Here is a 21,368-nt window from a genome sequence, read left to right as displayed (position 1 = left end):
ATAGGGCTGGAACGCTGAAGGGTTTGAGCATTGAAATATGGAAGACATAATGAATTTTGCAATCTAACGGAAGGTTCAGCTTGTATGCCATTGGCCTCACATGTTCCAATACTGTAAATGGTCCGTAATACCTCTTCGCTAACTTCAGGGATGCTCGTTGAGCTAAAGATGTCTTTCGGTATGGTTGAAGGCGGACAAGCACGTGATCTCCTTTATTGAGTTGGAGTTCACGCCGATGGGCATTAGCCTTTTGTGTCATTCGATGCTGAGCTTGGCACAAATTCTCCTTCAAGAAGCGCAAGAGAGCATCTCGCTCCGTCAGCGCATCATTGAGAGCTTGGATTGAAGTAGAGCCCTTAGAGTAAGCTAGGATAGTAGGTGGATTATGCCCATACAATGCCTGGAATGGTGTCATCTTGAGACCACTATGATAGCTGGAGTTGTAACTGAACTCTGCCCAGTAGAGTAGAGAGACCAACGATTGTGGTTTTTCTTGAGTGAAAGCTAGTAAATATTGTTCAAGCCTGCGGTTCACAACTTCGGATTGCCCATCAGTCTACGAATGATAGGCTATGCTATGCCTTAGGGAAATGCCACTTAGTTCAAAAAGCTTCTTCCAAAAATTGCTCATAAAAATTGGATCGCGATCCGACACAATGGAACTAGGAAAACTATAGAGTTTAACGACCATGTTAGCAAATAAGTCTGTTGCTGTCATAACTGAAAATTGAGAAGGTAGAGCTCCAAAATGTGTTGATTTAGTTAGACGGTCCACAACGACAAGGATAGTAGTGAGCCCTCGTGATAGTGGCAAGTCCGTAATGAAATCTATAGTGACCTTATCCCATACTAACGATTGAATAGGTAGTGGTTATAACAACCCTGCTAGGGCTTGAGTTGATTGCTTGATTTGTTGGCAGGTTAGGCAAGCAGCTATAAATTTTTCAACATCAGTTCTCATCTTATGCCAATAAAATGTCGAAGCTAAGCGAACTAAGGTTCATTTTATACCAGCATGTCTAGCCCATGGGGTAGCATGAAATTTGTGGAGCAAGATTGACTTCAAGGAGGATTAAGAGCTAACATAATAGCGGTGGCGGAAGAAAAGTAATCCATCATAAACAGAAAAATCAGGGGAGAGCTCACCTGTGGCAAAGCGCTTATGAAGGAGTACCAAGTCTGGACAAGTGGTATTCTCCAAGCGTAGAGTTTCTAACAAGTCAAAAGTTGGACTGGAAACCAATAGTAAATAGGCAAAGTATCTCTCGGGTGCCTCCACAGGCTCATCTTCATGCACGCGAGACAAAACATCAACTACTTGGTTTGCTCGACTGGGCTTGTATTCAATCTTAAAGTGATAACCAATCAATTTTCGGATATACACCTGCTGGTTAGGTGTTTGGATAACTTGTTGCAGAAGTTCCTTGATACTTTTGTGATCGGTGCGAATAATGAAAAAACGACCAAGAAGATATTGTCGCCACTAGTGGATAACCTCGGCAATGGCATGTAACTCCTTGATATATGTTGATGCCACTTGAAGTTTTGGTCCCAACTTTTTACTAAAGTAGGAGATTGGGTGGTTGTCTTGCATAAGCGCTACACCAATACCGACATTTGATGCATCGGTCTCGATGATGAAATCCAACTCGAAGTTTGGTAATCGCAATACTGGGACTTCCACCATACCTTGTTTGAGGGCCTCAAATGTGATGGTTGCTGTTGGAGTCCAATTGAAAACATCTCTGCACAATAAGTCAGTGAGGGGTGTAGCAATAGAAGCATATCATTTAATAAAACACTTGTAATAGGCCGTGAGGCCAAGAAACCCTCACAATTGTTTCAAGGACGTTGGTGGTGGCCAGTTGACCATGGCTGTAATTTTCTGTAGATCTGCACGAATAGCTCCAGTAGAAACCAAATGACCCAAATACTCAATTGTTTCTTGGCAGAAAAGGCATTTGGAAAGTTTGATGAAGAAACAATGACTATGTAAGCAACTTAAAACTTGCTCCAAGTGAGAGACATGATCAGCCAAAGATGAACTATACACCAATAAATAAAAAAAAACAATGACAAATTTACGTAAGAAGGCAGCAAAAATTTAATTTCTAGTAGCTTGAAATGTAGATGGAGCATTCGTCAAGCTGAAAGGCATCACAAGAAACTCGTAGTGCCCTTCATGAGTTCGAAAAGCTATCTAGTATGTGTCTCTGTTGTGCACTCGAATCTGGTGATAACCAGCCCTCAAGTCTAATTTGCTGAAAATGGTTGCTCCACCCAATTCATCCAGTAGTTCATAAATTGTTGGAATAGAAAATTTATCCTTGATAGTAACCGCATTTAAGGCACGATAGTCCACACAAAAGCGATAGGTGCCATCCTTTTTTTTTTTCACTAGTAACACCGGGGAAGAAAAAGGGTTGTGGCTTGGTTTTATTACACCTTGCTCCAACATTTCGCGAATTAACTTCTCCATCTCTGTTTTTTAGAAGTGAAGATAGCGATAAGGCCGAACATTCACTGGTTTTGTGTTTGGTAGTAGGTGAATTCTATAGTTAATGAAACAGTGTAGGGGAAGGCCTGTTGGGGGGCGGAATAAGTTGTGAAATTTGTAAAGGAGGTGAGAAATCAGAGTGGGCAGTGAAACTGGAAGTTCTAAGTCTTCGGAGCCTCCATCTTGCTGCGAATGTATGTATTGTAGCTCAAATAAGTTCGGAACAGTTGTGCTATGCATAAGGGCTTGAAATTGGTTAAAAGTAATTAAACTCGGTGAATTGGTGACGTCCCCACAAAGGCTGACCAATTTCCCATCCCAATAGAAGTTCATCGTCATGGCGGCATAGTCATGGGACACCCTCTCTAAGCGTTGAAGCCACTGAATACCCAAAATCACATCCGACCCCTCAATTGGTAAAACAAATAAGTCCAAAGTAAATGCATAATCTTGCATAGTCAGAGCCACTTGCGGACAATATAGTTGGCATACCAAGAAGTCACCATTGCCAATATAAACTCGAAAATGAGTCGTGGGTTGAATAGGAAGTCCCAATCGTTCAGCCAACACATGTTTAATAAAATTGTGGGTACTCCCACTATTAATAAGCACTTGAAAGCAGTGGTTACCAACCTTGCCAATCAGTCGAAGTGAATGGGGATTCACCTGCCCCGCGAGGGCGTTCAAGCTTGAAATATCTGTCGTTACCATTTCCTTGAATGGCTCCGCCATGGCCAACTTCATAGTATCCTCATTTTCATCATCGTCAGTCCCCATAAGAATAAAAAACTTACTACGATAGTGATGGTTTGCGCTGTACTTTTGATCACAGTTATAACACAATCCTTTTTCTCGTTTGTCTCGTAATTCAGCTGGAGTGAGGCGGCGAACTGGTAAATTTGGTGTAGGTAAAAGGGCTAGAAGGTTTGTTTGTTTAGGAGGTTGGTGTGTTGTGGGAACTACAGGGGAACTATTTGTGGTGGGGGTGGGAACAGGCACATGTGAGGGTGGAGGAATTTTGCTGATGGACGAAATGGTCATAGTTGGGGCCGATGGTGGGGGCCATTTAGTCCAAGGGCGGCCACTCATTTTAGCCTCCTCTAAACGAGCTTCATTAGCTTTTGCGAGAGTAAAGACATCTATCAGAGATGTGGGGTGGGAAAACATCAACTCCTTGCGAATATCCGTTCTCAAACAATGATAAAAAAACTGATCAACAAGGGTTCAGAAATTCCAGTGACCTTATTCATCAAATCTTTAAAGGCTGACTGAAACTTTGCGACTGTGGTGGTTTGTGTAAGTTTGGAAAGTGTACCTTGAGGATCGTCATACATTGAAGCGCCAAACTGATGCTTCAAACTAATTAGAAAATCTTTCCATGTTGTTATTAGTTTGTTCGCCTTCACCCATTGGTACCAGGCTGCCGCTCTCCCCTCCATGTGAAACGCGATGATGCAAAGGCGCAAGTGCTCTGGAGTTTCATGGAAATCGAAAAACTCTTCAATACGAAACACCCACCCATTCGGGTCAGAGCCATCAAACTTGGGAACCTTTATTATCATTGATTGTAATACCAGCGAGAGATCGGTGTGTCCTGAATACCCCTCCGCAACTAGAGAAGAGCGATGTGCAGAACCTGATGATGCAACCAAAACACTCGAAGACCCTTGGATATGAGAACGTAGATCCTTAAGATGAGAATCCATTGTGGACATGTACTGCTACAAGTTTTGATGAATCGCAATTGTTTGGCCTTCAAATTGCGTTTGGAGTGCCTTCACTGATGCCAACACCTCTGAATCAGCCATGGAAAAGTCAATGAAAGCACCAATGATACGCTTGTCCTACAACACAAGCAAATCAACTCAACAAAACACTCTTCGAGCGAGTGCCAGCTCCAAATAAAAAAGAATTAAGAGCAGAACATAGATTAGACTGTTTCTATTTTAACATCTCTTATTGAATCATAAATGTTACAAAAGATTCAATTATGTTTGTTAGGGCACGGAAAGTGAAAAGCTTGCGGCCGTATCAAAGCTGCATCCTGATGTTATATTCTTTCAAACTACTAGAGCTGATGTTGCAAAGATGTTTCTGATTGACCCAGAAATCAAACGCCCTGCTCTAGTCTTGCTGGAAAAGGAATCTAAACAACTTAGCCACTTTGGTTAGTATTAGAAGTTCTCTCTCTACAAATGATTTTGAGTGCTTCAAAATCGAAAATTTACACAACCCTTGTGCATTTTTTGCTCCATTTTCTCAGATGGTCCATTTACTGATGCAAGAATTTATGACTTCATATCATTGAATAAGATTCCTCCGATGATTACTTACACCAGGGAAACTGCTGCATTGATTTTAGATTCCCACTTGCAAGAGGTAATTATTAGTTTACATCATCTTTACCTTGGAAAAATTAAAAAATTTTCAGGTCTTAACGAGTTCAACAATTTGTTCTCAGTTATGGCTTTTTGTGACTGTTCATGATTCTGAGACTAAATCAATATTTCAAGAGGCAGCCAAAGCTTTTAAAGGAAAGGTAAATATAGAGATGTAGGGAGATCAAGCAAAATTTTGTCGAAACTTGGTTAACAGAAACCCACTGAAATTAATAGCCTTTCAAAATAATTATCATTATGATCTTAAATAATAATTGATGAAATTAATTGTTTGCCAGCTTAAATAATAATTGATGAAATTAATTGTTTGCCAGCTTCTCTGTGTATTTTCAAATGGACTTGTTGCAAACTGATAGGAGACAAATTTTTGGTTATTTTGGCATCACAGGTCACGCTTCAAGAGTGAGTTCCTTGCTTTATCTTCAGATTCTGTTAAATCTTTATGAATGCTTTTTTTTTTAATTTCCTCCGTAATTAAATACGAAAAATTGGGTTGCTATGCAAATTTCAATGCAGGTAATTGCTGTCAATGGCTTTTTCAATGGCGAGAAGTATGTATTGAATGGTGAATTGACCCTAAGCAACATAAAGGTGTGCATATTTTTCACCCTTCATTATTATTATATGTATATCTTTCCTAATGCTGAATAATAATAGATGAAGATTCAAGATTCTGTCGTGATATGAGCTTTTTACTTGTTCTTGCAGTCATTTGCATTGGATTTCTTGGAAGACAAGTTAAGGAGCCAGCAGTCAGATACAACTCTACTGTAAAATAAGAAGGGTTATTAAATAAGCATTTTAGGGTATCTGATCCAATTTTTATTTCCCACAAAATGATTACGACAAAAGTGGCTGGGCACAAAAACAATTGTTGTTGTCTGTAACTTAGACATCAGAAGTACGAAATTTTAGTTATGACTATATATATATATATTCGTGGCATTAGATTTGATCTTTTAAATTAGAATGTGGATTCTTTTGCTTTGATTACTTGTATGTGCATGGCCATGGGCAAATTCAATTATGGCATTATTTTATGTGTACAAAATATCTAGAAAACTGTTAATTCTCTTAACTCGTTGATATAAATGAACAGATAAAACATCAATTTGATGACTAAAAAGATCAAGCATCAGGTGGCACTGCAAGAAAACAACAGAAATGTTTAATATTTTTTTTTTCTCATATAGAACACACCGTACGTTGCAATACAAAGCGCAAACTACCAAAATCAAGAACTTTTGGGTGATTTGTATCTATTGAAAGAAGGTGACACAATGGCTAAATCTGAACGGAAAATTTTACTAAATCTCCGCAATATCATAGATTAAGCTATTCTCTAAATTAACTCAATTCAAGAAAGTGAATCACAATCAAACTGAAAAATCAAGTATTAAATACATGAAATTAAAAATTAAAAATTAAAAAATTGCAAACTTTTTAGAATTCTACAGTGTTATTATCACAAAGACAAAAGCCACATGGGTCTCATAAACTAGACACATGAAGTTCCGGTTAGTCTAAAATGAATATAATATTCTTCAATTTATAGAAAATGATAAAGAGACAGAACTGACGTATTACTGCCCATTTAACGTGTTAATTAAGTAAATTATTATTATTTCAGTACTGTTGTTTTTGTCAGTATTTTGTCTATTTTTTTTAATTCAATTAATTCTATCAAATGTTTCATGCAAAGGTTTTATTATGTAAAGGCAAGAACTAGGGCGATTACTAATTTTATCATCAAAAAAATTTCTGAATGGTACAATATCACCACTCTTTTAGAAATTCTCCAAGGTCCATTAGCCGGCTATATATCATCTTGCTCACACGATAATCCGAAATTAGAAAGCAATGGGAATGGCAAAATCATTTCTACTTCTTATACTTTCAATTCTTCTCCGCTGCAAAATCTTAACCTTCACACCTCTCTCTCAAAAATATTGCAATAATTTGCCATCAGTACCAAATCAATTCTACACCAAAGCCGTACTAAACCTGGCATTCCTCGAGCCCAAGCAACAAAACGATGACGTATTACCCAGCCATCGGATATATTAGCACTCCCCGCTCTGTCAATAGCAAGATGCTGCCACCACCAGAACTCATCAAGATGCTGCAAGAAATTTCACAAAAAATCTCACTTATGTACCCAGACAATGAAATAGAGATGATATATTATAAATATATCCTTATGTTGGAATAGAATCTAAACTGTAATAGAGAATTAATCTAAGTTAGTCCCAATAAATTTGTGATTTTAAATATTAGTAGATCTCATGTACCAACATATTAATTAGTATTTAAAAAAGAAACATCAATGTAAGGCCTTCCTATTTGTATAATAGACCAAATCTATTTTTCTATTTTCTAAAAGCAAAAAAAGAAAAAAAAAGTCTTCTCTAAATAAACTCAGTTAATTAGACAAAGTAAATCATAATATCAAACTAAAAATCACATGATTTCAAAAAAAATAAAAAATAAAGATCACTTTATGTCTTGTTAAGAAAAAAAAAACAAAAAAGGGGTCCTAGAAGACCTTCTTTTTTTCTCAGAATTGTACAATTTGACTCGTTTGACTTTTGAGAAATACCATACTATTCAAACACAAAAGCCACATAGGTCTCTAAACTGGTAAACAAGACATAATAAAATAGTGATACATGTATTGAAAATATCATACAATTTAGTACAAAAAGTACAAAAGACAAAAAAAAAAAAAATTGTTCTCTGGTTATTTTATCTATCTTTCAGTGATGGTGAGCTATTTTTTATACTACTTTTTGTAAGCATATCATTGTCGGATGGTATCCTTAACTTTATCAAGCAACAATTCACTTCATACAAGATTTCATGTTATCAAAGGCAAGAAGTAGGGCGAATACTTAGATTTTATCTTCAGAGAACATGATCATCTTTCTCAACACTTTTTTGAATATCATAAAAAGCAATAACTAAATGACAACAGCCACTACAAGAAATTTGAGTTTTTAAGATGCCTTCTTCTATGACTTTTACAGCTTTTGTCATAAAATAGTATTTATTATGACGATTGTTTTTTAAAACCGTAGCCAATAATCTCATCTTGGCTTATGTTATATTTTGTAATCAATAATATTTATTTTACGACCCAGTAATTTGTCACCTAATCAAATATTTTACGACAAACATAAAATTAGTCGCAAAAGGACATGCATTTTTTTTGCTTAAAAACTTCCCTCCAAAATTGACCATTTTCTGACAAAATATCATCTTTTATGATAAAAAAATACGGTAGCAAAATTTAATTATAGGTGACATTATTATTTCGTAACTGAAGAAGAGATGTGAAATTGATCAAATAATTTGTGACAGAAAAATATTAGTCTCCAAAACTAATATGGATTTGATTAATTTTAAGACCCTTTTTTTTTGTCATAGATAATTACTTACTGTAACAAAACTAAAAAATAATAGTCTAAAATTTTGTCTTGAGTAATATTGTATTTCATGACCATTTTTTCAGAGACAAATTATTTAGTATCTGATTAATTTTTTTATGACGAAAATTACGTCACTAAAAAAAAAAGAGAATAATAATTGATATTTTTTCTTTTTCAGAGAGACATTATTGTTTAGCTTCATACAAATTTTGGTTAACAATGCTAGATTAATAAAAATTAAAATAATAGCCTAAAAATAATTAACTTGGATTAATAAAAAATGATGATTGACTTTTTTTTCTTCAAACCATTGATAATAACCTTATAATTGCTTCTTTTTTATTTTTAGAAGGACCTTATAATAGTTATTTAAGTTGGATATATATATTAGAAAAAATAAAACTTAAATAAAACCTAAATTTTCAGAGACACATTAAGTGGCCACTTCACGTTCAAAACTACCCAACGTTATCTTCCCAACACCCCAACCCCTCTTCCAATTGCTGGTGTGTGTGAATGATTATTTCAAGATTAGTTTAACAAATAGTCGTCTTTACCTATTGTTTTCAACTGATTTTGGGGTAAGAAAAGCCAAACCAGTCTAGAACAATAAATTTATATTTTTGGGGGAGATGGGGTACCTCACTGGTTTGTTGTGTGCGGTGTGGTGTATCTAAAATCCGGGGGAGGTGAGAAGGGGAGAGAGAGAGTAGTAACAATGGTGGAATGTCAGAAACAAGAGAGGTGTCCTTCCAAATGAGCTTCACGCCTGCAAAAAGTGAAATTGAGGTTAGAGGTGAAGCCGGGGTACCCCGGCTTCACACTCCGACGCTCAAGTTAGCAAACTCAAGCTTTTATGGTAAAGAGAGCTGGCCAGCCCTCTGTAAATTTAGGGTTTAAGGTTGAAGAAAACCTCTATTTTCGGAGTGTGAGTGTTAATGGTGAGTGAGAACATGATGGAGAATGAAACCTAGGCACCTTTATATATGGAGTACCTCAGCTGCCACGTGGCATACCCTTTTTGGCTAACGTCCTTTTACCTCTTTATAATTGTTTTTGGGCCGTTATTTGCATGTTCGCGGCGTATCTCATCTTTTGGAAACGTGGCGTGCGCTGGAGAGTGGTCCAGGGTACCTCTGCAGTATCTGTCGGGTAGGCGGCTAGGGACCATTGTCCTTGGGACAATGTCCTTCACTTTTGGCAGAGGTAGCAGGCGGCTGTCCCTCCTTTTAGCACGTCGCTTTTGATTCCTAATTCTGACTAAATCAAATGATATCTTTTAGGAGGCGGAGACGTTTCTCATGGCGGGTATTTTCGGTGGATTCTCTTGCATCCGCTTTGCCGGGTACCTTGAATTACATGGGGTACCCCCTATTACGCGGGGTACCCCTATCTGTATGGGGTACCTCTATTTGTATGGAGTACCTCATATCATATGGGGTACCTCTATTTGTGTGGGATACCTCTAATTGTGCAGGGTACCTCTATTTATACGGGGTACCTCAAGTCATGCCGGGCACCTCGGATTATGCAGGGTACCTCCGATTGTGCTGATATCATTCCATTGGCTGACACGTGGCGCTCTATTACCTTTCCTATCTTTCTCTCAAACACCTATCTTGTCTTGTCTTCCACTAATGGTAATTTTTCACTTTTCCTTTCATTTTTGGTTCAATTTTCTTATATGGGTGTTGTTTATTGAGTAAAAGGTTTGATTTTTGTCATTGGTTTGTCTTGTTTCCCCTTTTATGTTTTTCGTTAATTCAAAAATATGTTGTTTGTTTGTTGTTTGATACGTTCAATTCGGGGAGGCAACATCTTAATTCTACCTTAGCCACCGTGCGGGCCATTAGAACCACGCCCTTTGCTGCCGCCCAGAAGGACGCCACCCCTCACCAGTCCACTCATGCATGCCAAAATAAGCCACTCGACAAAATTCACTCTCATCTCTCCTAGTACTTTTAAGTATCATTTATGAACTCATCAAATTTAATTTTGATTAGTTTAGTTGTGATTGCATCATGTGTTTGGTGAAATTAGAGATTAAAATTCTTGGATCTATTATTTGAATATTTTTATGCTTATCAAGTTTTTGATAAAATTCCTAATATAATCTAGTAAAAGTAAAACATAAAATACACAAAATAAATGAAGGAAATTGGAAGCGAAGTTTAGTTGTTTTTGAGAAACTTTTGTAAAATTAGGATATTAAGATGACTTTGCTTTTCAATTTGGGCAGTGGATTTAGGAATTAGGTGTGATGACATTAGATTCTCCCCCCCGCCAAAACACCAAAACAACCAAAAAATTTCTTCGTAAGAACTTTAGAAAATTGGGATATTTCTATTATCGTTCACTTCATCTTGGTATGTAATTAATCATCTTTCTTTAATTTTTAAAGAAAATTTTAGCTAGTATTAATATAATGAAAAGAGTTAATAAGTTATTCAAGTCCAACCAATAATTATAAGTTAGAGTTATAGAACAAAATCTTAACTATCAAATATTATGAAGCTTTGATATGTTGGTTCGCAGGATGGTGTTGAAGCTTGGGTTGGTACAATTTGCTCAAAATGTTGTTGAATTTCCCAGGAAACATATATGAAGTGATTAAATAAACTAATAAAGGTCAACAAGCCTTGGTTTTTTTCCCCTAATGTGGTTGTTGTATGTTTAATTAAAATTAATGTATTTATCTTCTTTTATACTGGAGTAATAAAAAAGTGTGGAGTCTCTCCCAGATTACTTTGTTTCAGAAGATGTATTAAAGTGAGCGTAAAAGGTTCAAGTAGTTTCCATACAAAATCTAAATGTGTAAGCTATCTTATGAGGAGGATGATGATGATGATGATTATTATTATTATTATTATTATTATTATTATTATTATTATTATTTACTCAATCTCTTATTTCTTTCAATTTTATATTTATTATAAATATTGATTCATTGACTGCTTAATAGTTTAATTTGGTTCAAGTTTGACTCCAACTATTTGATAGATTAATTTAAAGAGTTTTGGATGTAAAATTTGTGCAAGTGAATCGAGGATGATTATGTGCTTGTAATCTTTTGATTATATTATTATTTTGAAGTAATATATGATTAAATTTGCTAAATAGTTTTGGGGAAAATCTTTAATTTTGTAAAGATTTAAAATGACATGTACCTTTAAAGTCATCATCTACCACAACATTGACTCAACAAAACGAGAATCAAAAATTAAAATCAAGGAAGAAAATAGCAAATCTAAGGAAGTTGAAGAATTCATGAAACAACTATGGTTTACATATCTCTCCGTTTGTGTAATGTTACTTTTATTTTTCTTCTACAATGTAATCATATTTTTGGACATGAATTTTTTTTTTTTTTTACATTTTAGATTTTAGATTTCTTTGTCATGAATTGTATTTATGTTAATAATATTTTTCACTTTAAAGTTCTTTTGTCATTAAATTTTGATTTCTATAACTACATATTGTTATTAAAATTTATGTGAGACTATATAAACCGCCTTCATAACAAATTTGAGACTAAATTAATTACCAATTGTATATTGCCGCGTGAACTTCAATAACAGAAAAATAGCATTGCTAATTGTATATCCAAACCTCTAAAATGACAATTTTTAATAATTATTGAGACTCTATTTACATACTCTTGAGACAAATACTATAGTCACTATAAATCAACAATTGTGACAAATATGAAGTGTCATTAATTGCTTTTTTGAATATCTAATTCGATCTTTTTTAATATTGTTTGTGACAATTTTAACTTAATTTTAAGACAATAATTTTTGTCACAAAAACATATCTTTAATATGACGAAAATAATTCTGGTCGCTAGAAGTTTTTAAGACAGTCTTTCGACGACTAACGTGTAACGATATATTTTTTATCATAAAAAATATAAGATGACTAATTTGTTATCTTTAATGACGAAATTTTTTGTAATAAAATAACATTTTTCTTGTAGTGAGCAGAATCATTTCTATTTCTCTTACTTTCATTTCTTCTTCTCATCAAAATCCTTAGCACCTTCACACCTCTTACTCAACAATATTATAATTTGTCATCCCCCAGTCAAGTTTATGTCACGGTCGTTCTAAACCTTGGAGATACTCACCGCTTGGCCAACCACAAGGCGCTGCCACCACACTGCCACCACTTATTAATGAAAACGACATGGTTACTTTGACAGACAAAAATTTCATTAGCTTCATAGAAAACAATTGAAATGTGATGGCGATTTTTTATACATCATAACAAAGAGTTGCACCAAAACATACAACTCTATGCATCTAGCTCACTGGTTATGTATCTCATTGGTTGCGTCTGTGGTTGGAAAAGTGGATTTTAATGAAGCAGTATTAATATAATTGAATCAATTCACAACTTTCTAAATTTTCCCTCATTTCACTAACCAGACAAGAACTCAAACTTTAACTTGGTATCAAAGCTAGATGTATAAGCTCTTATGGCTACTTCAAGCTCAAATCCAAACATAGTGTCCTCTGTTTCCTCATTCACCTTTACCTCACTTGTTAAGCTTGATATATTAAACTACATGATATGGAAATCTCAAACTCTCACTTCAGTTCGTGCTAATGGACTTGAAGATCTTCTTGATAGTTCCAAACACTATCTAGATCAGTTTCTTCCTGATGAAACTAACAACTCCACTGCGGAAGTTACATAAGAAAATCTAGCATTCACTGCCTAAAAGAGAAAGAATCAAGTGCTACTGAGCTGGCTGATGTCCTCTATCAGTTTGGAAATTCTCAGTCTTATGCTAAACTTTAAAATTTCTCATGAGCTTTGGAACAATCTTGAGCAATAGTTTTGTAACACCCCAAATTTTCCCAAGAATTCTAAAAGAAATTTAGAATGCAATCTCTAAACAATTAATTCTTATTACTATTCCCAAAAGAAAATCAATAATGTCCAAGGTCGAAACATAGTCTCTAAAATAATAAATATAACAATAATCCTCCAATACCAAATTCAGCTCTAAAATAATAACCAAAATAGCAACAATTTATCCATCACGAAAATGTCCAAAGCTTTCGGCTAACAAATCTTTTCTCTAAAAACCATCTCTAACATCACTCTGCAAAATGTTGGAGACAAGGGATGAGCCGTCAGCTTGGTAAGTAAACTCATACATAAGGTTGCTAATAAGGATGAAGTACATAATAATAATTATTAAGTGCCATGAATCAGTAATCATTTTATAATCTAATACATTTATACAGTAAAATTTATAACCAATAATGTCATAACATAATGACCATTTTCAATAAATAATCATTTGTCAATACAACCTTTCATTTGTTTAATTTTGCTCATGCCTCATAGTGTCACATGTACTCTTGGTGAGCCGGTTGGTAGTTCAATCAGGGTACTTTACCCCGCAATAATCGTCAATAGGAGCACACAATACAGTTAACTATTAAGTCATATCAGTATTGGTAACTAAGGACAATGAGCCAAAACCTTAAAATAATTTTCAATCTTTCAATATCAATCATTCAATTAAGTCTCTTATAAGAAATTTAATTGGCAAAGCTTTACAAGTTATATAATTTTTAAGGAAAAACAATTTATGGAACACAAGTATTTTAAAGCCATTTTTTTAAAAACAATTTAAGAAAACATTTTAAATAAACTTTAAACCAAAATGTAAATCATTATTATAAACTATAACAACAAAATACTTCAAAACTATAAATATGCCAATCCTTATGAACAACATTATTTTTTTCATACATAAATTCGTACATATATATCATAAACGTTATGCATGAATCCACTTATCTCAATTCGAAGCAACCAATAATAACCCCGTTGGTAGAAATTCAAATAGGTTATCTTCTTTTATTGGTTATTTAGTACGACAAATGGTACCGTTGACCTTGGATAGTTGGCATAGAGTGGAATCAGACTTAAGAGAAAGACTTTGGACTTGTGTTAAGGTAGCATCCTACTTTTGTGGTAAATATTATTTAACTTATCAAATTTAATTATTAATGTTATTTTCCCTTTAAATGCAGCAACAATTTAATGTTGATGGAAGTCATAGAAGATATATAATGAGTGCAATGGGTAGGAGCTGGAGGAATTACAAATCAGTTTTAACACATAAAATCAGAGCATTGGTTAAAAGCAATGATGTAACAAGAAAGCTTGAGGCATTGAAAGACTTGAGACCAAGGAACATTAAATCTGAGCAACAATGGTAAAGGTTTAAAGTAAGTTTCTTTCCCAATTAATGTACAAGTATAATTTCTTATTAGTGTACAAGAATAGTGTCATTAATCTAACATATCTTCTTACTATAGTTGAAGAGTAAGAGGTTTAAAAAAATGAGATCAAAACAAACTAACATCCACAGGACAAGTCGAAAAGGGATGGCTCGTTTAAGACATGAAATGGTTAGAAAAATCATATCATTAAGTTTATTTATTATTACACAAAAAATTAGATGAGTAATAAAATGTTCTCCACTACATATTTTAGATGCAAGAGAGACCAAACTCACCGATAACTAGAGTTGATGTGTGGATTCGTGCACATACTAAGAAGGACAGGACTACAATTAATGAGGATGTTGCTAAAAAACTGGTGATAAATTCTTTATGATTTTTTAGTTCTTTATTCTTATTTTTTTGCTATTAACAATCAAAATTCTCCATGGATTCAAAAACAATTAATGAATATCAGAGGACACATGTGAGTGAAGATGCCTCAACAATTCACGATGATGCTCTGACCCATGTGATAGGAAAAGAACGTAATGGGCGTATACGAGGAGCTGGATTTGGAGTTACACCAACGATGATGAATTTAGAAGCACTTAGCAAGTCTCATACTGCACAAATTAAAATGGAACTAAAAGATCTCAAAAAACTATTTGAGGAACATCTTGTTGGAGTAGGCTTATAGTTTCTAATTTTGTTCATACATATACTTGAATCTTACAAGTCAAGGGAAAAAAACATTAACCTGGGCAAGAGTTTCAGTTTACACTTTGAGTATTATATTTAGTGTAGAGATTTAACAATCTTCAACTAAACTTTTGTTGTATGGATGCCACGTTCAAATGATTTTATGGAGATTATTCTTAATTGATTGAACTGTTATCAATTTTACTGGCAGCAGATTTCCATATTTATTTACTAATTTTTGCAGCAATTTACTCTTATAGCAAATGGCCTAGAAAACTGCATTTTATGCAGTGTTTCTTACTGCAGCTGAAAAAGGCTACAAAAGTTTGATGTTATTTACTGCATCCTTCGTTAGGACATTTTTATAAATGTTGTAATTGTGTTTTCGCATCATTTTTGATTGGTTGTAAAAGATAATATTTATTGTAGTGATATAACTTGTTATATATTGAGAAAGAAAAGAAAAGAATATTAAAAAAAAATGTGTTTGCTTGACAAAATTAAAATTTAACAACTATATTTGAATATATATATATATATAGTCATTCTCTAGTGCGGACACCCTATTATTATTTTTTTATGCGGATAGGCTTTTAAGATATGAGGTTTAATAGAGTCAGTTTTTAATGTTATTAAACTCCATAGCTTAACAATTTGTTCGTGTTAAAAAAAAAAATAAAGGCGCTCGCAGCATAAATACACACACTCTTTAGTCCTCTACATTTACATCTCAACTAGCAATGAGAGAAATGATCAAAATCTCCCTATTGTTTGAGAAAAATAATTATTTCCCCTACTTTTTTAAAACAATGTAGATCATAAGATGTTAAAAAGACATTGTCAAATTTCAAAATTTTGTGTCTTTTATTATATTATTCCTGATATCATTAAAAACCCACCAACTTTTGATCAATAAAATTTTTAGGGGTTAAATAATAAAAGACGTAAAAAATTTATTTTATCAGTAAGAGATTTGATAATTTTTCCACCAACCGCCTAATGAGAAATAAATATACATTGAGCACAAACCAATATTTTACAAGAAATCCATACACCAATGGCAAGAATTCTACACACCGAGCAGCCAATATTTTTTGTTTCGCAAAAACAATGTACACTCATAACAGTGGAAACTGATGTATTGATGTACATTTCGCTACTGTTACTAGACGTTAAGCAACTACAATGAGGTACGTATAAGAGTCAATATGTCATTTTATGTTTCTAGTATACACTCATAATAGATATGAGGTCGTATGTAATAATAGACATAGTGATGAATAATCAACGGTTAATCTTGAGTATTGTAACCAGCATACTAAGCTTGCTATGGGAGGCAAAATTCTCTATACGTTTGGGACTCCAAGGGGCACATTCTAAATGAGATAAATTTTGATAAGTTTATGGGGAATAGGCCAGGAAACATAATCCTCAAATCCTTAATGAGGTGGCCTTAGTTTTGTACTTCTCATCCCACTCCCACCCTAATCCCCACACTACAAGAAAAAATGCCTACTATGCAGGCAAAAACTATCATAGTAGGGGTGGATGACGGTTGTTCATACCGTCATTGTAGCCAGCGTCAAGAATTGATGACAGAACAATATTAGTCATAATATGTGATAGATATTACCAGTCACATAACTGTCATAACTTTATTTAGAGGGGAATATAATAAATTTGAATTTGGCTCTTTTTTAAAAAAATTTGTGCGCCATATTTTGAATTTTTGGCCGGAAAATTAAATTTGTCACGAAATGCAAATTATAATTAAATGAAAATTTTCAATTAAATCAAAAATTGAAATTATAATTAATAAAAATTGGGTATTTTGTTTGCACCATGAAAATATTATCATTTTAATAACAATCCTGTAATTGATTTATTAGAAATTAATATATCATAAATTAGCTAATTAATTAGATTATTAAAATTAATATTGCAATTAAAAATCACTGACAAAGAAAATGAAATGGATAACATTGACTAATTATTCATAATTGTCAGCAAACATAATTTAATCAAATTTGAGAGTGACAAGTCCAACATAAATAGAAGAGGAGTATTATAACAATATAAAAACTAAATTCAAGCAACATGTATAACACCAATGAACCATGATCAGTTCCATTCCAGTAGCATAAGGAAGCCAACAACAGAGTCATTTCTACCAACATGAAGAAAGGCAACAACATAGTTCATTTCTAGCAACATTTCCAGTAACACAAGAAGAAGCCAAACATATTGATCAGACAAGGTTAGCAGTTCCCAAACGTGAAAATCCAACCTAAGAACAACCGAAATGTGTAAAATTGCATCAATATCCAGGAGCTATTTTCCAAACAAAGAAAAAAACTAGTCAACTCCAGCAGTACCCACCATCTTCATCATAATGCAACATAGAAGTATAATAAGCTAGATAACTGCCTAAGTAAAATATAGCTAGTAAATTAATTTATTTCATCAATGAACTCACAATAACAACATAATAGGTAAGGGTTACCTCACATAACAAGTACTCCAGAAAAATGGTTTGCCCACTCAATACGGACTTCATCTAATTCAGCATCGGAATATGTTGTCTTTCCGTTGAACTGTTTATGAAAAATAAATATTATGTAGTGAAACTTTAACACATGACATGTTCTTTTTTATAAAGAAAATTATGATCAAGGAACTCACATTGTTCATTAGCAAAGAGAAGTCATTAATTAAGTCTTTTATGAATCTCATGACATAAAATCCACACACGACTGAACTTGCTGGTTGCTGTGGGACCTGTTCACAATCAACAATTGCACAGTTCATTATAATAACAATTAAGCATGGTAATATATAATTATAGTTAAGGTAATACTTTTTACCTTTACAGATCTGACCATCTTATTATAATTTCATTTCTCTTAATCTTCTTGTGCTATAAACATTGTCATAGAGTTGTATACAAAAAAAAAAAAAAAATTGTAACAAAGTATCTGTAAACTATGTAAAAGTAATTTCATATTGACAATGGTAATAAAAAAAAATTGAACATACACTTTAATGAGCTCTTTTAAATCATCATAAGGATCTCCCCCATAAGAATCGAGATAATAAACTTCTTTTTTCAACACTTCAAAGATGACCAGCACCCAATGATAACTATAATAAAATAAAGAACATTAAGGTAGCAATTTCAGTAAATTAAGGTAAGAAAGGAAATTAATATGAGTTGAAAAGTATTAAAGGAGCATACTAGGGATTATAAGGCATAAAGATGAATTGTCACTTCTTCATTTTTTTCAACCGATCACAAACTCCACATGCCTTAAGGTCAAATGATGCAGTAGTATTACGTTCTTCGCCTAGTGAAACTAGACCTGGATGGATGAATCCAAATAGTTTGACTCCTCTTTTCCCATGGAGAATGGAAGCATACAACATCCTGATAAACAAAAGACAAACAATGTTAAAGTCCATTAATTGGGACTCCTATAAAAAGTACACATAAAACTAGAATGATTATAAATCACTTACGCAATATAGACTTCGATTACGTTTACTCTTATAGCATCCATTGACAGAACTGCACTGCAGTCACGCCGCCCAATATGAGCTCTAATCCCTTCCAATTGGAAAACAACATCATCCAGTAGATATGGAATCCATTCTTGGTCTGACATCTTAGCTTTACACATTATGCCAAACAACTGCAGCAACGGAATCTTGTTTCGTTGTACCCCTCCTGCATGCCTTGTGTTCCTCCTTGCTGGCAAAGGCTTCACTGTAACTTTTTTGCCCTCGTCCTTGGTCTGTGTTTACAGCATTTGTATGTCTTATCTTTATTATATCATTATGTTGTTCTACTGATTTAAAGTTTAAATGTTTTTTTGTGCCTTGATATTTAGGGTTGCCATTTTTTTTTCCTTGTAACAAATCATCAGGCATCTCCACTGAGATTTCAGTTGGGTTCAATCTTGGACTCTTTCTTGCAATGACAGCGAGTTTTTTGGCAGGTGTATCCTTGTTTTTGTTTGCTATGTTTGTCTCTTTCTTACAGTTTACTATTGGCAAGTTCATATCTACTGTGTTTTTAGGTGTCCCTTGCTTCTTTTTTTTTTCAAATGATCAAGCTACTACAAACATAATTGTTCAGTGTGATTGGCATAAGTAGTTTCTAAATACTCTAAATTTATCTTACAAAGTAGTTAACAGTATCAAAGAAAATCCAGAAACAACATATGTATAAATAGTAAACATACAGCAAACTAAATCCACAAACAACAGGTAAGAACAGTAACTACAGCAACCCTTATCCATCAACAAGTATATACAGTTAAGTAGAAGAAGTAAAATTGCAACAAAATAAATCCAGAAATAATAAGTAAAATAGTAAACAAACTGACCTTTGGTGTTTCAGCAACTGCTTCAGCTTGAACGGACTCTAGGCCATCATCTCCGACAGCATTATTGTTTTCAACAGGCACGCGAGGGTAGCTGGAACTTGCTATATCTGAATGACGATGTGTTTTTCTTATTTCTTCCAACTGCCGGTTAATTGATTCCCTCCATAGACGGTTCTCTCTTTGCCTGTCTCTATCAGCAGGCCTCTGGCAAGTTTGAAAATACAGAGACAGGGTTACAAACTTGCCCACTCCTTGCATATGACCACATTTTGGAGCTTTTCCCAAAGATTGTGTGAGAATATCATTTTTTCCGGATGGCCGCATCTTTCCTTTTTTAGCTTCCATCTCCAGTTATCCTACCACACCAATGAATTAAGTAAGTTAATGTTATCAAAGTATAAGTAATCACATCTAAAATTACAGTAGTAAGCAAAAAATTTCTTACGATTTTTTTAATAACTGGTTCAAAATCAGGGTGGTATCCTCTATTTTTCATTTGCCGAGCTCTCTTCCAAAGAACACTCCTGTCCACTTCTTCTTCATTAAGGTTTTTCCCTCCTTAGTTAAGGTGTGGCAAGCAGGAGGAAGCCATGTACGATTGTTGTTTCCCTTAACTTGTGGTGCTAATTTGGGCTTATATTTCATTTCCAAGAGATTCATCCTCGACTTCAGTTCATCTTTGGACTTTCCAGGAATATGTAGCAGTGTACCGTAGATGTTTTCATACACATTCTTTTCAATGTGCATAACATCTAATTGATGCCACACAAGCAAGTGCTTCCAATACTCTAAATTATAAAATATGGATTTCTTCTTCCACCACACGAGATCATCATTGTTCTCACTTTTATGCTTTTTACTATTGCTTTTCCCTCATCTATTATCAATAGAGTTGACCAGCTGGAAAATTTCCTCACCGTTTAACAGTTTTGGAGGGGTTTCATCACACACACTATTGTTAAAGGTTTTTGCTTGGAACCGAAATTTATGACCATGAGGAAGCCAAAGGCGATGCCCAATGTATACATTTTTTCCACTGTGTTTAAGTCTACATTTTGGTATTTCTACACCACAATATGGGCAGGCATAATATCCTTTAACAGTACATCCTACTAAATTTTTATATGCCGGGAAGTCATTTATTGTCTATAGTAATACAGCCCGCAAATTAAAGTACTCATTTTTGTAGGCATCATATGCCTCCACCCCAACATCCCATAAAGTTTGCAAATCCTCAATAAGAGGTTGCAAATACACATAAATGTATAAACCCGGTTGTTGAGGACCAGAAATCAAGAGGGACAACATCATGAATTTTCGTTTCATGCATAACCATAGTGGAAGATTATAAGTAATAAGAATTATTGGCCAGCAGCTATATGTACTACTAAGAGAGCTATGTGGATTGATTTTATCAGCTGATAGAGCTAGGCGAAGGTTTCTAGGATCAGATGCAAAGATCGGCCATTTCTCATATACTAACTTCCAAGATGGTAAGTCAGCCGAATGTCGGAGTTTACTATCAACCATTCTCTCATTTGCATGCCAAGTCAAGTCCCTAGCAGTTTCTGATGACTAAAACATGCGCTTAAACCTAGGTATAAGAGGAAAATACCATAAAGTTTTTGTAGGAACCGCTTTCCTATATTAGTCTACAATACCATCTTTTTTCTTCCATCTACGTAACCCACAAGTAGGACATTCAAAAAAAC

The 21,368-nt window shown here is 34.2% G+C and overlaps 2 long non-coding RNA genes across 3 annotated transcripts; both read left to right on the top strand.

The window, feature by feature from the left end:
• The first annotated feature begins 3,595 nt into the window (after positions 1 to 3,595).
• LOC102627348 (uncharacterized) lies at positions 3,596 to 5,932 on the top strand. 2 transcript variants are annotated; one of them, XR_008054099.1, is made up of 6 exons: positions 3,596 to 4,664; positions 4,761 to 4,876; positions 4,959 to 5,036; positions 5,211 to 5,298; positions 5,413 to 5,487; positions 5,605 to 5,932. It is a non-coding gene; the product is annotated as an uncharacterized LOC102627348 (long non-coding RNA). The 2 variants fall into 2 exon arrangements; XR_008054100.1 differs by lacking the exon at positions 4,959 to 5,036 and having other exon boundaries at positions 3,602 to 4,664; positions 5,605 to 5,931.
• Positions 5,933 to 14,581: 8,649 nt separating this feature from the next.
• On the top strand, positions 14,582 to 14,948 carry LOC127901781 (uncharacterized). Its single transcript, XR_008054098.1, has 2 exons — positions 14,582 to 14,758; positions 14,844 to 14,948. It is a non-coding gene; the product is annotated as an uncharacterized LOC127901781 (long non-coding RNA).
• The last annotated feature ends 6,420 nt before the right edge of the window (positions 14,949 to 21,368 follow it).

Source organism: Citrus sinensis, chromosome 4 (assembly GCF_022201045.2).
Source record: "Citrus sinensis cultivar Valencia sweet orange chromosome 4, DVS_A1.0, whole genome shotgun sequence".
In the NCBI taxonomy this organism is placed as follows: Eukaryota; Viridiplantae; Streptophyta; class Magnoliopsida; order Sapindales; family Rutaceae; genus Citrus; species Citrus sinensis.
This window is presented reverse-complemented; position numbering and strand designations above follow the sequence as displayed.